Below are 14,120 nucleotides of genomic sequence, written 5' to 3' on the forward strand. Positions count from 1 at the left end.
ATGTGGCTAATTGGGCCCCTGCAGCCGTGGAGGCCTTCCAGGAGCTGAAGCGCCGGTTTACTTCGGCGCCTGTTTTGTGCCAGCCTGATGTCTCACTTCCCTTTCAGGTTGAAGTGGATGCTTCTGAGATCGGTGCTGGGGCTGTTTTGTCGCAGAGAGGCTCTGGTTGCTCTGTGATGAGACCATGTGCCTTTTTCTCTAGGAAGTTTTCGCCTGCTGAGCGGAACTATGATGTTGGTAATCGGGAGTTGTTGGCCATGAAGTGGGCATTTGAGGAGTGGCGTCATTGGCTCGAGGGTGCTAAGCATCGTGTGGTGGTCTTGACTGATCACAAAAATCTGATGTATCTCGAGTCTGCTAAGCGCCTGAATCCTAGACAGGCTCGTTGGTCATTGTTTTTTTCTCGTTTTGACTTTGTGGTCTCGTACCTGCCTGGTTCGAAGAATGTTAAGGCTGATGCTCTTTCTAGGAGCTTTGGGCCTGACTCTCCTGGAGTCTCGGAGCCAGCTGGTATTCTTAAAGAGGGAGTAATCGTGTCGGCCATATCTCCTGATTTGCGACGTGTGTTGCAGAGATTTCAGGCTGGTAGACCTGACTCTTGTCCACCCGACAGACTGTTTGTTCCTGATAAATGGACCAGCAAAGTCATTTCCGAGGTTCATTCCTCGGTGTTGGCAGGGCATCCGGGAATTTTTGGTACCCGAGATTTGGTGGCTAGGTCTTTTTGGTGGCCTTCCTTGTCACGGGATGTGCGGTCATTTGTGCAGTCCTGTGGGACTTGTGCTCGGGCTAAGCCTTGTTGTTCTCGTGCTAGCGGGTTGCTTCTGCCCTTGCCCGTCCCGAAGAGGCCTTGGACACACATTTCCATGGATTTCATTTCTGATCTTCCGGTGTCTCAAGGAATGTCTGTCATCTGGGTGGTGTGTGATCGTTTTTCCAAGATGGTCCATTTGGTACCCTTGCCTAAGTTGCCTTCCTCTTCCGATCTGGTTCCTTTGTTTTTTCAGAATGTGGTTCGTTTACACGGCATTCCGGAGAATATCGTGTCCGACAGAGGATCCCAGTTTGTGTCCAGATTCTGGCGATCTTTTTGTGCTAAAATGGGCATTGATTTGTCGTTTTCATCTGCCTTCCATCCTCAGACTAATGGTCAAACGGAGCGAACTAATCAGACACTGGAGGCTTATTTGAGATGTTTTGTTTCTGCGGACCAGGATGATTGGGTGACCTTCTTGCCATTGGCAGAGTTTGCCCTTAATAATCGGGCTAGTTCCGCTACTTTGGTTTCGCCATTCTTCTGCAACTCTGGTTTTCATCCTCGTTTCTCCTCGGGTCATGTTGAGTCTTCTGACTGTCCTGGGGTGGATTCCGTGGTGGATAGGTTGCAGCGGATTTGGAATCATGTGGTGGACAACTTGAAGTTGTCACAGGAGAAGGCTCAGCGTTTTGCCAACCGCCGCCGCGGTGTGGGCCCCCGACTTCGTGTTGGGGATTTGGTTTGGTTGTCTTCTCGGTATGTCCCTCTGAAGGTTTCCTCTCCTAAGTTTAAGCCTCGCTTTATTGGTCCTTATAAAATTTTGGAAGTTCTTAACCCGGTTTCTTTTCGTTTGGATCTTCCGGTGTCGTATGCCATTCACAACGTGTTCCATAGGTCTTTGTTGCGGCGGTACGTTGTGCCTGTGGTTCCTGCTGTTGAGCCTCCTGCTCCGGTGTTGATTGAGGGCGAGTTGGAGTACGTGGTAGAGAAGATCTTGGATTCTCGTCTCTCTAGACGGAGGCTTCAGTATTTGGTCAAATGGAAGGGCTATGGTCAGGAGGATAATTCCTGGGTGGCCGCCTCTGATGTTCATGCGGCCGATTTGGTTCGTGCCTTCCACGCTGCTCATCCTGGTCGCCCTGGTGGTCTTGGTGAGGGTTCGGTGACCCCTCTTTAAAGGGGGGGTACTGTTGTGAACTATACTTCTTGGCTCCCTCTTGTGGTCACTAGTGATTTGGCACTTGGATTGTCTTTTACCAGGTTTGTACTCACCTGCTTCGTTAGGCCTGGGGTGTTGCTATTTAAACTTCCTGGATTCTCAGTCCAGTGCCTGGCATCGTTGTAATCAGTTCATTTCTGTTTGCTCCTGTCTTCAGGTCCTGGTTCTTTGCAAGATAAGCTAAGTCCTGCTTTCTTACTTTTGTTTATTTGCATTGTTCTTATTTTTGTCCAGCTTGTACAAAATGTGATTCCTGATATCGCTGGAAGCTCTAGGGGGCTGATATTCTCCCCCCTCACCGTTAGTCAGTTTGGGGGTTCTTGGATATTCAGCGTGGATATTTTGCAGGGTTTTTTGCTGACCATATAAGTCATCTTACTATCTTCTGCTATTTAGTCAGTGGGCCTCTCTTTGCTAAAATCTAGTTCATTCTTACGTTTGTCTTTTCTTCTTGCCTCACCGTTATTATTTGTTGGGGGCTTGTATTTCTTTGGGGTCTTTTCTCTGGAGGCAAGAGAGGTCTTATTTTCCCTGATAGGGTTAGTTAGTTCTCCGGCTGGCGCGAGACGTCTAGGATCAACGTAGGCACGTTCCCCGGCTACTGTTAGTGTTTGTGCTAGGATCAGCTATATGGTCAGCCTAGTTACCACTTCCCTATGAGCTGGTATTTATGTTTGCAGACTTTGCTTAATCTCTGTGATCCCTTGCCATTGAGATCATAACACTAATGCCAAGATGCCGGTCATTCTGTCCCTAAATTAGATAGAGGACTCTAGAGTCACCCTACTGTAACAGAGCATCCTTGAAGGTACAGTTACATCCATATATATTTAGACAGAGACAACATTTTTCTAATTTTGGTTATAGACATTACCACAATGAATTTTAAACAAAACAATTCAGATGCAGTTGAAGTTCAGACTTTCAGCTTTCATTTGAGGATATCCACATTAAAATTGGTTGAAGGGTTTAGGAGTTTCAGCTCCTTAACATGTGCCACCCTGTTTTTAAAGGGACCAAAAGTAATTGGACAATTGACTCCAAGGCTATTTCATGGACAGGTGTGGGCAATCCCTTCGTTATGTCATTCTCAATTAAGCAGATAAAAGGCCTGGAGTTGATTTGAGGTGTGGTGCTTGCATTTGGAAGGTTTTGCTGTGAAGTAAACATGCGGTAAAGGAGCTCTCCGTGCAGGTGAAACAAGCCATCCTTAAGCTGTGAAAACAGAAAAAACCCATCCGAGAAATTGCTACAATATTAGGAGGGGCAAAATCTACAGTTTGGTACATCCTGAGAAAGAAAGCACTGGTGAACTCATCAATGCAAAAAGACCTGGGCGCCCACGGAAGACAACAGTGGTGGATGATCTCAGAATAATCTCCACGGTGAGGAGAAACCCCTTCACAACAGCCAACCAAGTGACCAACACTCTCCAGGAGGTCGGCGTATCAATATCCAAATCTACCATAAAGAGAAGACTGCATGAAAGTAACTACAGAGGGTTCACTGCACGGTGCAAGCCACTCATAAGCATCAAGAAGAAAAAGGCTAAAAAACATCTAAAAAAGCCGGCACAGTTCTGGAAGAACATTCTATGGACAGATGAAACCAAGATCAACCTCTACCAGAATGATGGAAAGAGAAAAGTATGGCGAAGGCGTGGTACAGCTCATGATCCAAAGCATACCACATCATCTGTAAACCACGGCGGAGGCAGTATGATGGCTTGGGCATGCATGGCTGCCAGTGGCACTGGGTCACTAGTGTTTATTGATGATGTGACACAGGAATGAATTCTGAGGTCTTCAGAGCCGCCATACTGTGTGCTCAGATCCAGCCAAATGCAGCCAAACTGATTGGTCGTCATTTCATACTACAGATGGACAATGACCCAAAACATAAAGCCAAAGCAACCCAGGAGTTTATTAAAGCAAAGAAGTGGAATATTCCTGAATGGCCAAGTCAGTCAGCCCAACTGAGCAGCATTTCACTTGTTAAAGACTAAACTTCAGGCAGAAAGGTCACAAACAAACAGCAGCTGAAAACCACCGCAGTGAAGGCCTGGCAGAGCCTCAAAAAGGAGGAAACACAGCGTCTGGTGATGTCCATGAGATCAAGACTTCAGGCCGTCATTGCCAACAAAGGGTTTTCAACCAAGTACTAGAAATGAACATTTTATTTAAAATTATTGAATCTGTCCAATTACTTTTGGTCCCTTTAAAAACAGGGTGGCACATGTTAAGGAGCTGAAACTCCTAAACCCTTCATCCAATTTTAATGTGGATACCCTCAAATGAAAGCTGAAAGTCTGAACTTCAACTGCATCTGAATTGTTTTGTTTAAAATTCATTGTGGTAATGTCTATAACCAAAATTAGGAAAATGTTGTCTCTGTCCAAATATATATGGATGTAACGATATCTTCTAACCCTGATAACCCCTTTATATTGAGCTAAACAACTTTTTAATGGAAAAAAAAAGAAAATCATGGCTTCTTTTGGTTCTGGCTCAGATCTGCAACTAACCCTTCGTTTGTTCTAAGCATAACAAAACCCTTCTCTGGACTTGTTCACACTACAAACGCTGCTGCATCAGAATATATCTTCTTTACAAACGAGTTTGCCTGTTCACCAATGCTATCAGTGGCTATAAAGTGTACACTGGTTAACCCTTTGTCTGCTGTAAGCATAACAAAACCCTTCTCTGGACTTGTTCACACTACAAAAGCTGCTGTAAGTCCTGAGCTGATGGTCCAGTTTCAGCTCCTATGTGTATCACTCCTGGCTTTATGTCTTCTGATGTACATTGCTCTGCCTGCTATTCTGGGTTTCGCTGTTCCGTGTTCCATCCGGAAAGTTCTGCCCGCTGTGCTATTGTTCTATCGCCTTCGGTCCGGATTCATCATGACCTGCGGTTTAGAGAATCCACCTCACTATTTGGCATGAGTAACCTTCAGATGAGCAAAGGATTTCTGCCCCTACGTTGCCCTAAGAACCCCAGACACAAACTCCACCATATCGTACTGGGAAAGGTCATCCTACCAGACATCTTCTAGACCAAACAACCCCTTTAAATAAGTTTATGCAACTTTCTAATAACAAAATTAAAAATAAATAAATAAATTACCGATTATTACAACCAAAACGATCTTGTATCTGTTGAATTAAATTACCATCCTAATGTCATTAACGGACCCTTATCTCCTCACTCCAATTTCTACAAGCAAAATCTCCCCGCCTGTGACTATTAATACATTTTATTAGATTTTTTTTTACATTTTTAACATTTTTTTTACTCCCTGGTGGCTATGGAGAACGCTCTCATCTTCCAATTACAAAGATGAAAACGGCGCTCGTCTCCCTTTTTACAGAATGATATAAGCCTGGCGTCTAATTAAGACGCATTACTATTCTTCAGCGGATCATAATGTAATCATTAAACTAGAAATTATACCAAAATATTCCCTGATTATGTGACTCGAATGGCTTTTCTTAATTTTGTTAATGCAGCCATTAAACGCTGTAGGTAAAGAAGCACCAGGGTAGTAATTTTACTTATGTATAAACACTAGGAATTTTTCACGACTGTTACAAATTACGCCTCAAGTGCCACGCTCGTTCTGCAAACATTGAGCATCGAGTCCTCCGTGCATAATATAAAGCCTCCAGGGATGTTTTTCTTAAGTTTTTTTTTTTTTTTGGATTAAACCTTAAGCAAACACCTGTTTTAATTGTCTTTTTTTTTCGCATCCATTGTGTCGGAAGGAGAATTCATCGCACATGAGTTAACCTTGCTTTTCACGGAGGGCACCTGCCTTACTTCCTCTCCCCTATTGTAAATCAAAACACGTTGAGACGTTAAGGCATTAAGATAAAGGAGCGATGACAAGGAGCCGTGCCGATGGGATTAAATGCTTTCTTCGCCACTTGAAATTGCAGAATGGGAGGTGGCGGCGGTGGTGGTGGTGGTAGGGTGGGGGGGAGATAGAGACGAATAAAATTACAGGGAGCGAGGAATTCCTGAAAATTCTTCGGATGGGTGTTCTCAAGGAATAGGAGTTGCTACAGCCGCACGTTTGAAGATAAAAGGATGGACGCCACCCTTTCGTAGCCCGAGGCTTCTCTAATTGACCAAGGCTTGTGATTCCACCCATCCAAAAAATGCTCGGCCCCCAACCGAGCTCCTGCCTGCAATGCATGTAAAACAGGTAGCTGAGCACTGCATAGGCTTGCACATCTATTAGGGTAAATGGCACGTTGGGTCCCAGCAGGACATTCAACCAGTCATTGTCCTAGCAGCCTAGTGGTGCGTACATGACAAGTGCTGGTTATGTATCGAGGTTGGACGACGCCATCATTTCCCCATCTTTATGCGTTATTACCTTCCAGGGCGTTTGTAAAAATTTGCCGCCTGTGAAAATGATACAAATTGATTTGGACGTGAGGCATGTGCGCAAATACTAGAAGCTTTCATTTGGGGTACAGGCTGGATGGTGCCCTGTGAGTTACCCCCATATAGTGCTAAGATTTTAAGGCATATACCTCTGATGGATGCCATCAACATATGACACCGTACAGGCTTTCCCCCCCCGCCACTAAATGCTTTCGTATCGATAGCATACTGGTAAACAAAACACAAAAACTATGCCGACATACCAGGTCGATGAATGTTAAAAGGACACTCAGATAAAAGGGGACCTATGGAAATGCTTGACAATCCCAGCACGTACTCCAGTCCTGCACTGCAGTGTGACTGTAGAACAATGATGCTATTCAGTGTTATCTCCACCATACACTGCAAAAATGATATGCTGTACAGTGCAAAAATAACAGTGTTAATCAGTGTAAATACCACCATACAGTGCTGAAATACTGCCATAAAACAGTGCTCAAATATTGTAACAATTCAGTGTTTAATACCAACTACAGTGATCAAATAACACCAGTATACAATCCTCATATAATACCACCATACAGCCCTCAAATAGTACCACCATACAATGCTCAAATAACACCAACATACAGTCCTCAAATAATACCAATGTAGAGTGCTCAAATAATACCACCATACAATCCTCAAATAAGACCACCATACAGTGCTCAAATAACACCAACATACAGTCCTCAAATAATACCACCATAAAATGCTCATATAACACCAACATACAGTCCTCAAATAATACCACCATACAATGCTCATATAACACCAACATACAGCCCTCAAATAATACCACCATACAATGCTCAAATAACACCAACATACAGTCTTAAAATAATAGCAATGTAGAGTGCTCAAATAATACCACCACACAATCCTCAAATAATACCACCATACAATCCTCAAATAATACCACCATACAATGCTCATATAACACCAACATACAGTCCTCAAATAATACCAATGTAGAGTGCTCAAATAATACCACCATACAATCCTCAAATAATACCACCATACAATGCTCAAATAACACCAACATACAGTCTTAAAATAATAGCAATGTAGAGTGCTCAAATAATACCACCACACAATCCTCAAATAATACCACCATACAATCCTCAAATAATACCACCATACAGTGCTCAAATTACACCAGCATACAATCTTCAAATAATACCCCCATACAGTCCTCAAAAAATACCACCATACAGTCTTCAAATAATAACACTATACAGTACTCAAATAATACCACCAGAGTACTCAAATAGCACCGCCATACAGTCCTCAAATAATACCACCATAGAGTGCTGAAATAATACCAATATGCAGTGCTCAAATAGCACCACCATAGAGTCCTCAAATAATACCATCATACAGTGCTCAAATAACATCGCCATACAGTGCTCAAATACCACCATACAGTGTAGATTGTGAGCCCTCGCGGGCAGGGTCCTCTCTCCTACTGTACCAGTTATGACTTGTATTGTTCAAGATTATTGTACTTGTTATTATGTATACCCCTCCTCACTTGTAAAGCGCCATGGAATAAATGGCGCTATAACAATAAATAATAATAATAATAATAATAATAATAATACAGTGCTCAAATAATACCATCATACAGTGCTCAAATAACACCATCATACAGTCATCAAATACCACCATACATTTCTCAAACAATAACCTATACAGTGCTCAAATAATCTCAGCACTGATTGACTAATTAATACTATCATACCATACAAGTTATGCAAACATACATTGATCACATACCACCAAACAGTGCTTTAATAATACCAGCATAAGGTGCTCAAATAAAACCATCATAAAGCATTGAAATAAAACCAACATATAGTGAATGATCAAATAATACCAACATAAAGTGTCCAAACAATAGCATCATGGAGCATTATAATAAAGCTACCACACGATGCTCAAATAATAGCAACATACAGTGACCAAATAATTCCATCATACAGTGCTCATATAAATCCACCATACATTTTCCAAATAATACCACCATACTGTATAATGCTCAATTAACACTATAATACAGTACTCCAATAATACCACCATAAAGTTATGAAATACTGCCACCATGCAGTGCTTAAATAAAACCAACGAATAGTGCTCAAATAAAACCATCAATGCAGTTATCAAATAATAAATAGTGCTCAAAAAATCTCAACAATCTGACTTAGGCTACTTTCACACTAGCATCGGTAAGGGGCCGTCGCCATGCGTCGGCCCGACGTACCGACGTATGCTGTGAAATAAAAGCACAACGGGGGCAGCGGATGCAGTTTTTCACTGCATCCGCTGCCCCATTGTAATGTCCGGGGAGGAGGGGCCGGAGTTCGGGCCGCGCATGTGCGGTCGGAAATGGCGGACACGACGCACAAAAAAAGTTACATGTAACTTTTTTTGTGCCGACGATCCGCCACAACACGACGCATCCGTTGCACGACGGATGCGACGTGTGGTCATACGTCACAATACGTCGCTAATGCAAGCCTATGGAGAAAAAACGCATCCTGCGGGCAACTTTGTAATACTGCCATAAGGTGCTCAAGTAATGCCAGCATACAGTGCTCAAACAAAGCCACCATAGAGTACTCAAATAGTAACACAACACATTGCTCAGATAATACACCTGTATGATGCTGAAATAAAACCAACATACAATGATCAAATAATGCCACTACACAGTGCTGAATTAAAACCACCATAGAGTGCTTATATAATAACACCATAGAGTGTTCAAATAATAACACCATAGAGTGCTCAGAAAATACAACCATACAGTGACCAATTAAAACTACCATGCAGTGCTCAAATAATACCTCCATACAGTGCTAAAATAGTACAAACAAGCTTTGTACAAATAAAACCACCATAAAGTGACCAAATATTAATTTACCATTATACTGTGCTCAAGTAATTCCACCACACAGTGACCAAATCATACCACCATACATAAAGCAATGTAATGACGGAGCTATACAATTACTAAATAAAACTGCTATTAGCAATCGATTGTAATAAGGTCTCATGCTCTCGAATGTACGACAAAGTTGCCATAATACAGACCTCGCACATTTTTTATTTTTTCCATTGATTCTTATGACTGTCTGGGGTTTCTTTCTCCTCCAACTCATCTCATGCACAATATTAGGTCATTTGACTGTAAGTTTACACTAACAAAAGAGAAATATGGTGCAATTAATATTGCCCCCCATTCATCCTGGGCCCCTAGCAGCTGCCTGGTGTCTCTCCATGTATGTTCTTCCCTGTATGTAATTAGGAAGGTAACTATACTGGTCTTCACGAGGGCATGGAACTCCAAAGTGGTCACCTCTGGAAACAACGCCTGTTGCTAGGCAACTAACCAAACAATAGAATTTTCAAAAACTTTACAGAAGACAATCCGATGACTTTTATTTACCGGTGATTTTTACTATTATAATCTTTAATACTATATAATCTTTCTTCCAGAATCTGTCATTCTTGCCTTTGCTATATACCCCTCATATACTCATTGTATTTTTTTTTTTGTCAGGGACCATTTATTTTATTTTTTTTTATTTCCCTTTGTAAAATTCAAGTTTCAAGTGAATCGATCTGAAAAAAAAAAAAGTAAAAAAAAAAAAAATCCCCCGGTGTCGTATAATAAACTGGGGAAGATTATTGTGACAGCTGAAAACAATGCTTGTTAGAAACAAAACTTGGTATTAGATTTTGGAATTTTTGTGAGAGGCTGCAAGATGCAAATTTTAATACAAAATAACACGTTATCCTATTCATCTCATATCTCATTTATGAACTGCCGAAAAATCTGACAGGTGACAGTCAACATTATGCAAATGTCACCGAGCAGAGAAGCCGGGGATCGAGACCGTCCTCGATATGTGGCCCTGAATGCCGCTCACCTCCTCCTGCCCTGCTGACTTTTACTGCATTGGTCTACACAAAAAAAATAAAATAATATTTATCACAAACCTTAATCCAAAGACAAAGAAACAAAAAAATAGACAAAAATAGTTCTTACTAATTTCCCCAAAATTCGTCTGATTAATAAATTAGATTAGAATCTTTACTTTTGCAGGAGAACACTGAAATGACTACATGGTTCAGTAGTATACGCTATAAGTGGGTTTCCAGGATGGATGTCTTCTACAACATGATTGTCTACATGAGACAATACCTAATAATCACAACTGTTAGGTTATGTCCACGTCATGATGTTGTACATCGAATACCACCTGGGACTTCATGTAGGCCTCAATAATTTATCTTTCTCCGGTATTATCAGGAGGCGCAGGAACAAAAGAAGCACAACGCCGGATTCAGGAGAACAACGACTTTAATACCAGGTAAAAAAAAAAATACATGTACAAGTGACAGGTCCTCTTTAATTGGGCAGCTACAGGTCCCAAAATAAAAAAACGTTCCTTCATAATATATAAAAAAAGCGGTGGGCCAAAACTTTTAAGGATATCCGAAACCATAGGACCTAAGAAAATGTCAGTGACAGCTGGTGAAGACCTTCACATGATGGTCTATGCTCCTCAACATGGATCGGAGGGGTTGGATTTTACGTGCTAATTTTTTTGTTAATACTCATGCCAGTCAAGGACGTCAATTGGTGGTTTTGGCATTTGTGACCCACCTTTTCTTCAGCGACCACCTTTTCTTCAGCCCTTAAGGTCTGGCTTCACTAACCCTTTACGCAACCACTGAAAGAAAAGCTTAGTATTATGTGCAGCCTATTAAAATGAGAGGTTGTCCAGATAGGACAATGGCAGTGTCGGAAGATGAAGAAGTGAAGTTGTCTGGTGTATGAATTTTAGGGTCTAAATTATGAGATCTGGACGAATATTGGGGTCTGGTATCGAATCAGTACTATATAATCTGAATCATGGGGTCTCCTATGTCGTCTGAATATTGAGGAAGTGTCTGAGGTCTAGATATGCGGGTTAGATTCCTTCAAGATTTTGAAGTTTTAAAATTGAGGTGAGGTCTGGGGTCCACATTCTAGGGTCATAATTATGGGGCCTTGGGTCTAAATATTGGGATTTGTTATGGAATCAGTATTATTGAATCTGGTATGGAATCTGTTTCCTATTCTGGCTCTCCAGCCTTCTTTTGCTCCGAGTATTTAGAGTTGTCAACTTCATTACTACTTTGCACCACTGAACTCAGCATTTTTAATTTAGTTTCAAACCCATCACTCTGTTACATCGCATGGCTCTGCTACATCATTACAGTGAGTCTTCTAACCTACTCAACACTGCTCTATCACTAGGCTCTGTCATATAGCCACAACGAGGGTCCTGAACTTCTCAACTTTACTAGATCGCTAGGCATTACTACAAAGCTCAACTCTGCCGAACATATCTACGTTGAGTCACCCGGCATACCCGGTTCTGCTACGTTGCTGGGCTCTTCTAAATCACTCATCTCTGATGTTCATTTTTGTACTTAGCCTCCTTGTATACCCAGCTGTACAACATTGCTTATTCATTCCACAAAGGACTCCATAACATATACAGCTCTAAGTCTACTCTTCTGCTATCTCTATTCTGCCTCATCAGTTTCCCTTCACTAAGCCACATGCGTCCTAGTGGACAACTCCCTAACTCCTCCAGCTGATGACCAATACGTACAGCCTGTGTTGTTCCATCTAGACTGCCACACCGCCATATCATGAGTCCGTGCTACTTTACAACCGCTCATCCAGACCAAGAGCTTTGAGAATCCACCTCTGCAAGTGAGACATAACAGAAAATTTAGCATGAAGTTTGTAATATGGATCTGGGGTCATAATATTGGAATTTTATGGGTCTGATTTGGGTTCTCATCTGAGGTCTTAAATTTTAGTTCAGAAATAATTTGGTGGGCTTTGGTTGTTGGAGATGACCATCTCGTCTCTTTATACTTTCTTTATGTGGTCTCTACACTAATTATTATATAGAGCGAAAATTCACAAAAAAAAGTATATTCTGACAAACTCCACACATAGTAAGCCACAACTCTACAAACCACAGCCTAAAACAAGCCACACTCATTAACCACACACTGTTAAAGTGGAAGCATTGCTAGACAATGTTTTTTTTTTAAGGAAAATTCTAAAAAAAAATTAGCAAATCTCACCTACTAAAGGTCACACCTCCACAAACAACGCCCTAAAACAAGCCACACCCATCAACCACACCCTGTGAAGTGTTTAAAGGAAAATTGTAAAAAAATGCTAACAAACCCCACCTACAATAAGCCACACCTACACAAACCACACACTAAAACAAGCCACACCTCCCCCAATAAACCATGCCCTGTTAAAGTGAAAGTGTCCCTAGAATAAAAGTGAAATTTTCGCATCTTTGACAGATGGATTGAAAAATGTGTTGAATGGTATCTCCTCTATGAACATAATGCCCATCTAGTGGTTGGAGATGGTTGTCATTTCCACGTTCATGACAGTGGAATTTTCCCCTAGGGTTTAGGACAACAAACTCTAGCAAGTCTCCAGATCTCCTGCACATTGATCGCTGTTGAACATCTTCCAGGAGAAACGTCTCAGTCTGATCGTTGACATGAAAATAAGGCTCCTAATGTATCAGGCTCTAAGGCATGAGAGTGGTTGGACAAGCCGGACCAGATGGGAGGCCAAGCAACAGGATATTGCCTGTGAGACAGTCAGACGTATACAACCCATTAAAGATATAAGTATCTACAGTATCTGGAGCTCCATTAGGATGCGTTATCAGGCTAGAGATAAGGAGCGATTAAAGGAGGAAATGGAGCAAGCAAAGCGTTATCAAGTCAATGGCCGGGCAATTGCAAGCACAATAAAACATTAGTCAGTTGGTCTTACAAACACAAGAGGAAGTTGTAGACCCCCTAATGGTGGGAAATTACTGTCCATGTAATGGTAGAGATAGGAGAATAGTTCTATTAAGGAATATGTCCCTTGCTCCCATGAATGGTGAGGTCCTCTGAAGATGGGACTGATTGGTGGTCTCCTTCATGGGAAATGACCATGGACTCTACTGAACTAAATAGTGGCTTCCGTATTTTTAGCTCTCACTCAGAGATTATTACCATACAAGTCTATGATCAGTTGACATTTGGGCTTTCATCGACAATATGCCAATATATTTACTGTGAACGTTTACATTATGCTAAACAAAGCAAAAGGATGCAAAAAATTCAAGAAACATAGTAGAAAAAAATAAACGATATTCACCAACACAGGTCACAAAACAAATGTACTACAGGATGCGGAAGCTCGACTTGATAATGGCGGGTGCAACACAGGGGCAAAATACCAATAAATAACCACTCACAACCTTCCAATTCATAGAAGGGGCGGTTGCCTAGTATTGGAAATGCACAGGGGTAAAGCTTGTATAGGGCTATTAGATCAGGTGGGCTACTTAAATAACTGAAATAATTTCTCATGTCCTCTTTTCAAATGATAAACCACTGAGACAAATGAGGCAATTGAAATAACCTGTTACAAAGCACATAACTGAGTCTTAGAGAATAAATTAAGGAATTGACATCACTATAGTGAATTGGATCAAGAAAAATAAAGCTGCATTACAACATACCATTTTTATGACATTATTAATGCTGTACTGTAGTAATGTCCACCATATAATACAACTACTATAATACTGCTCCTATGTACAAGAATATAACTACT

Source organism: Ranitomeya variabilis, chromosome 6 (assembly GCF_051348905.1).
Source record: "Ranitomeya variabilis isolate aRanVar5 chromosome 6, aRanVar5.hap1, whole genome shotgun sequence".
Taxonomy (NCBI): Eukaryota; Metazoa; Chordata; class Amphibia; order Anura; family Dendrobatidae; genus Ranitomeya; species Ranitomeya variabilis.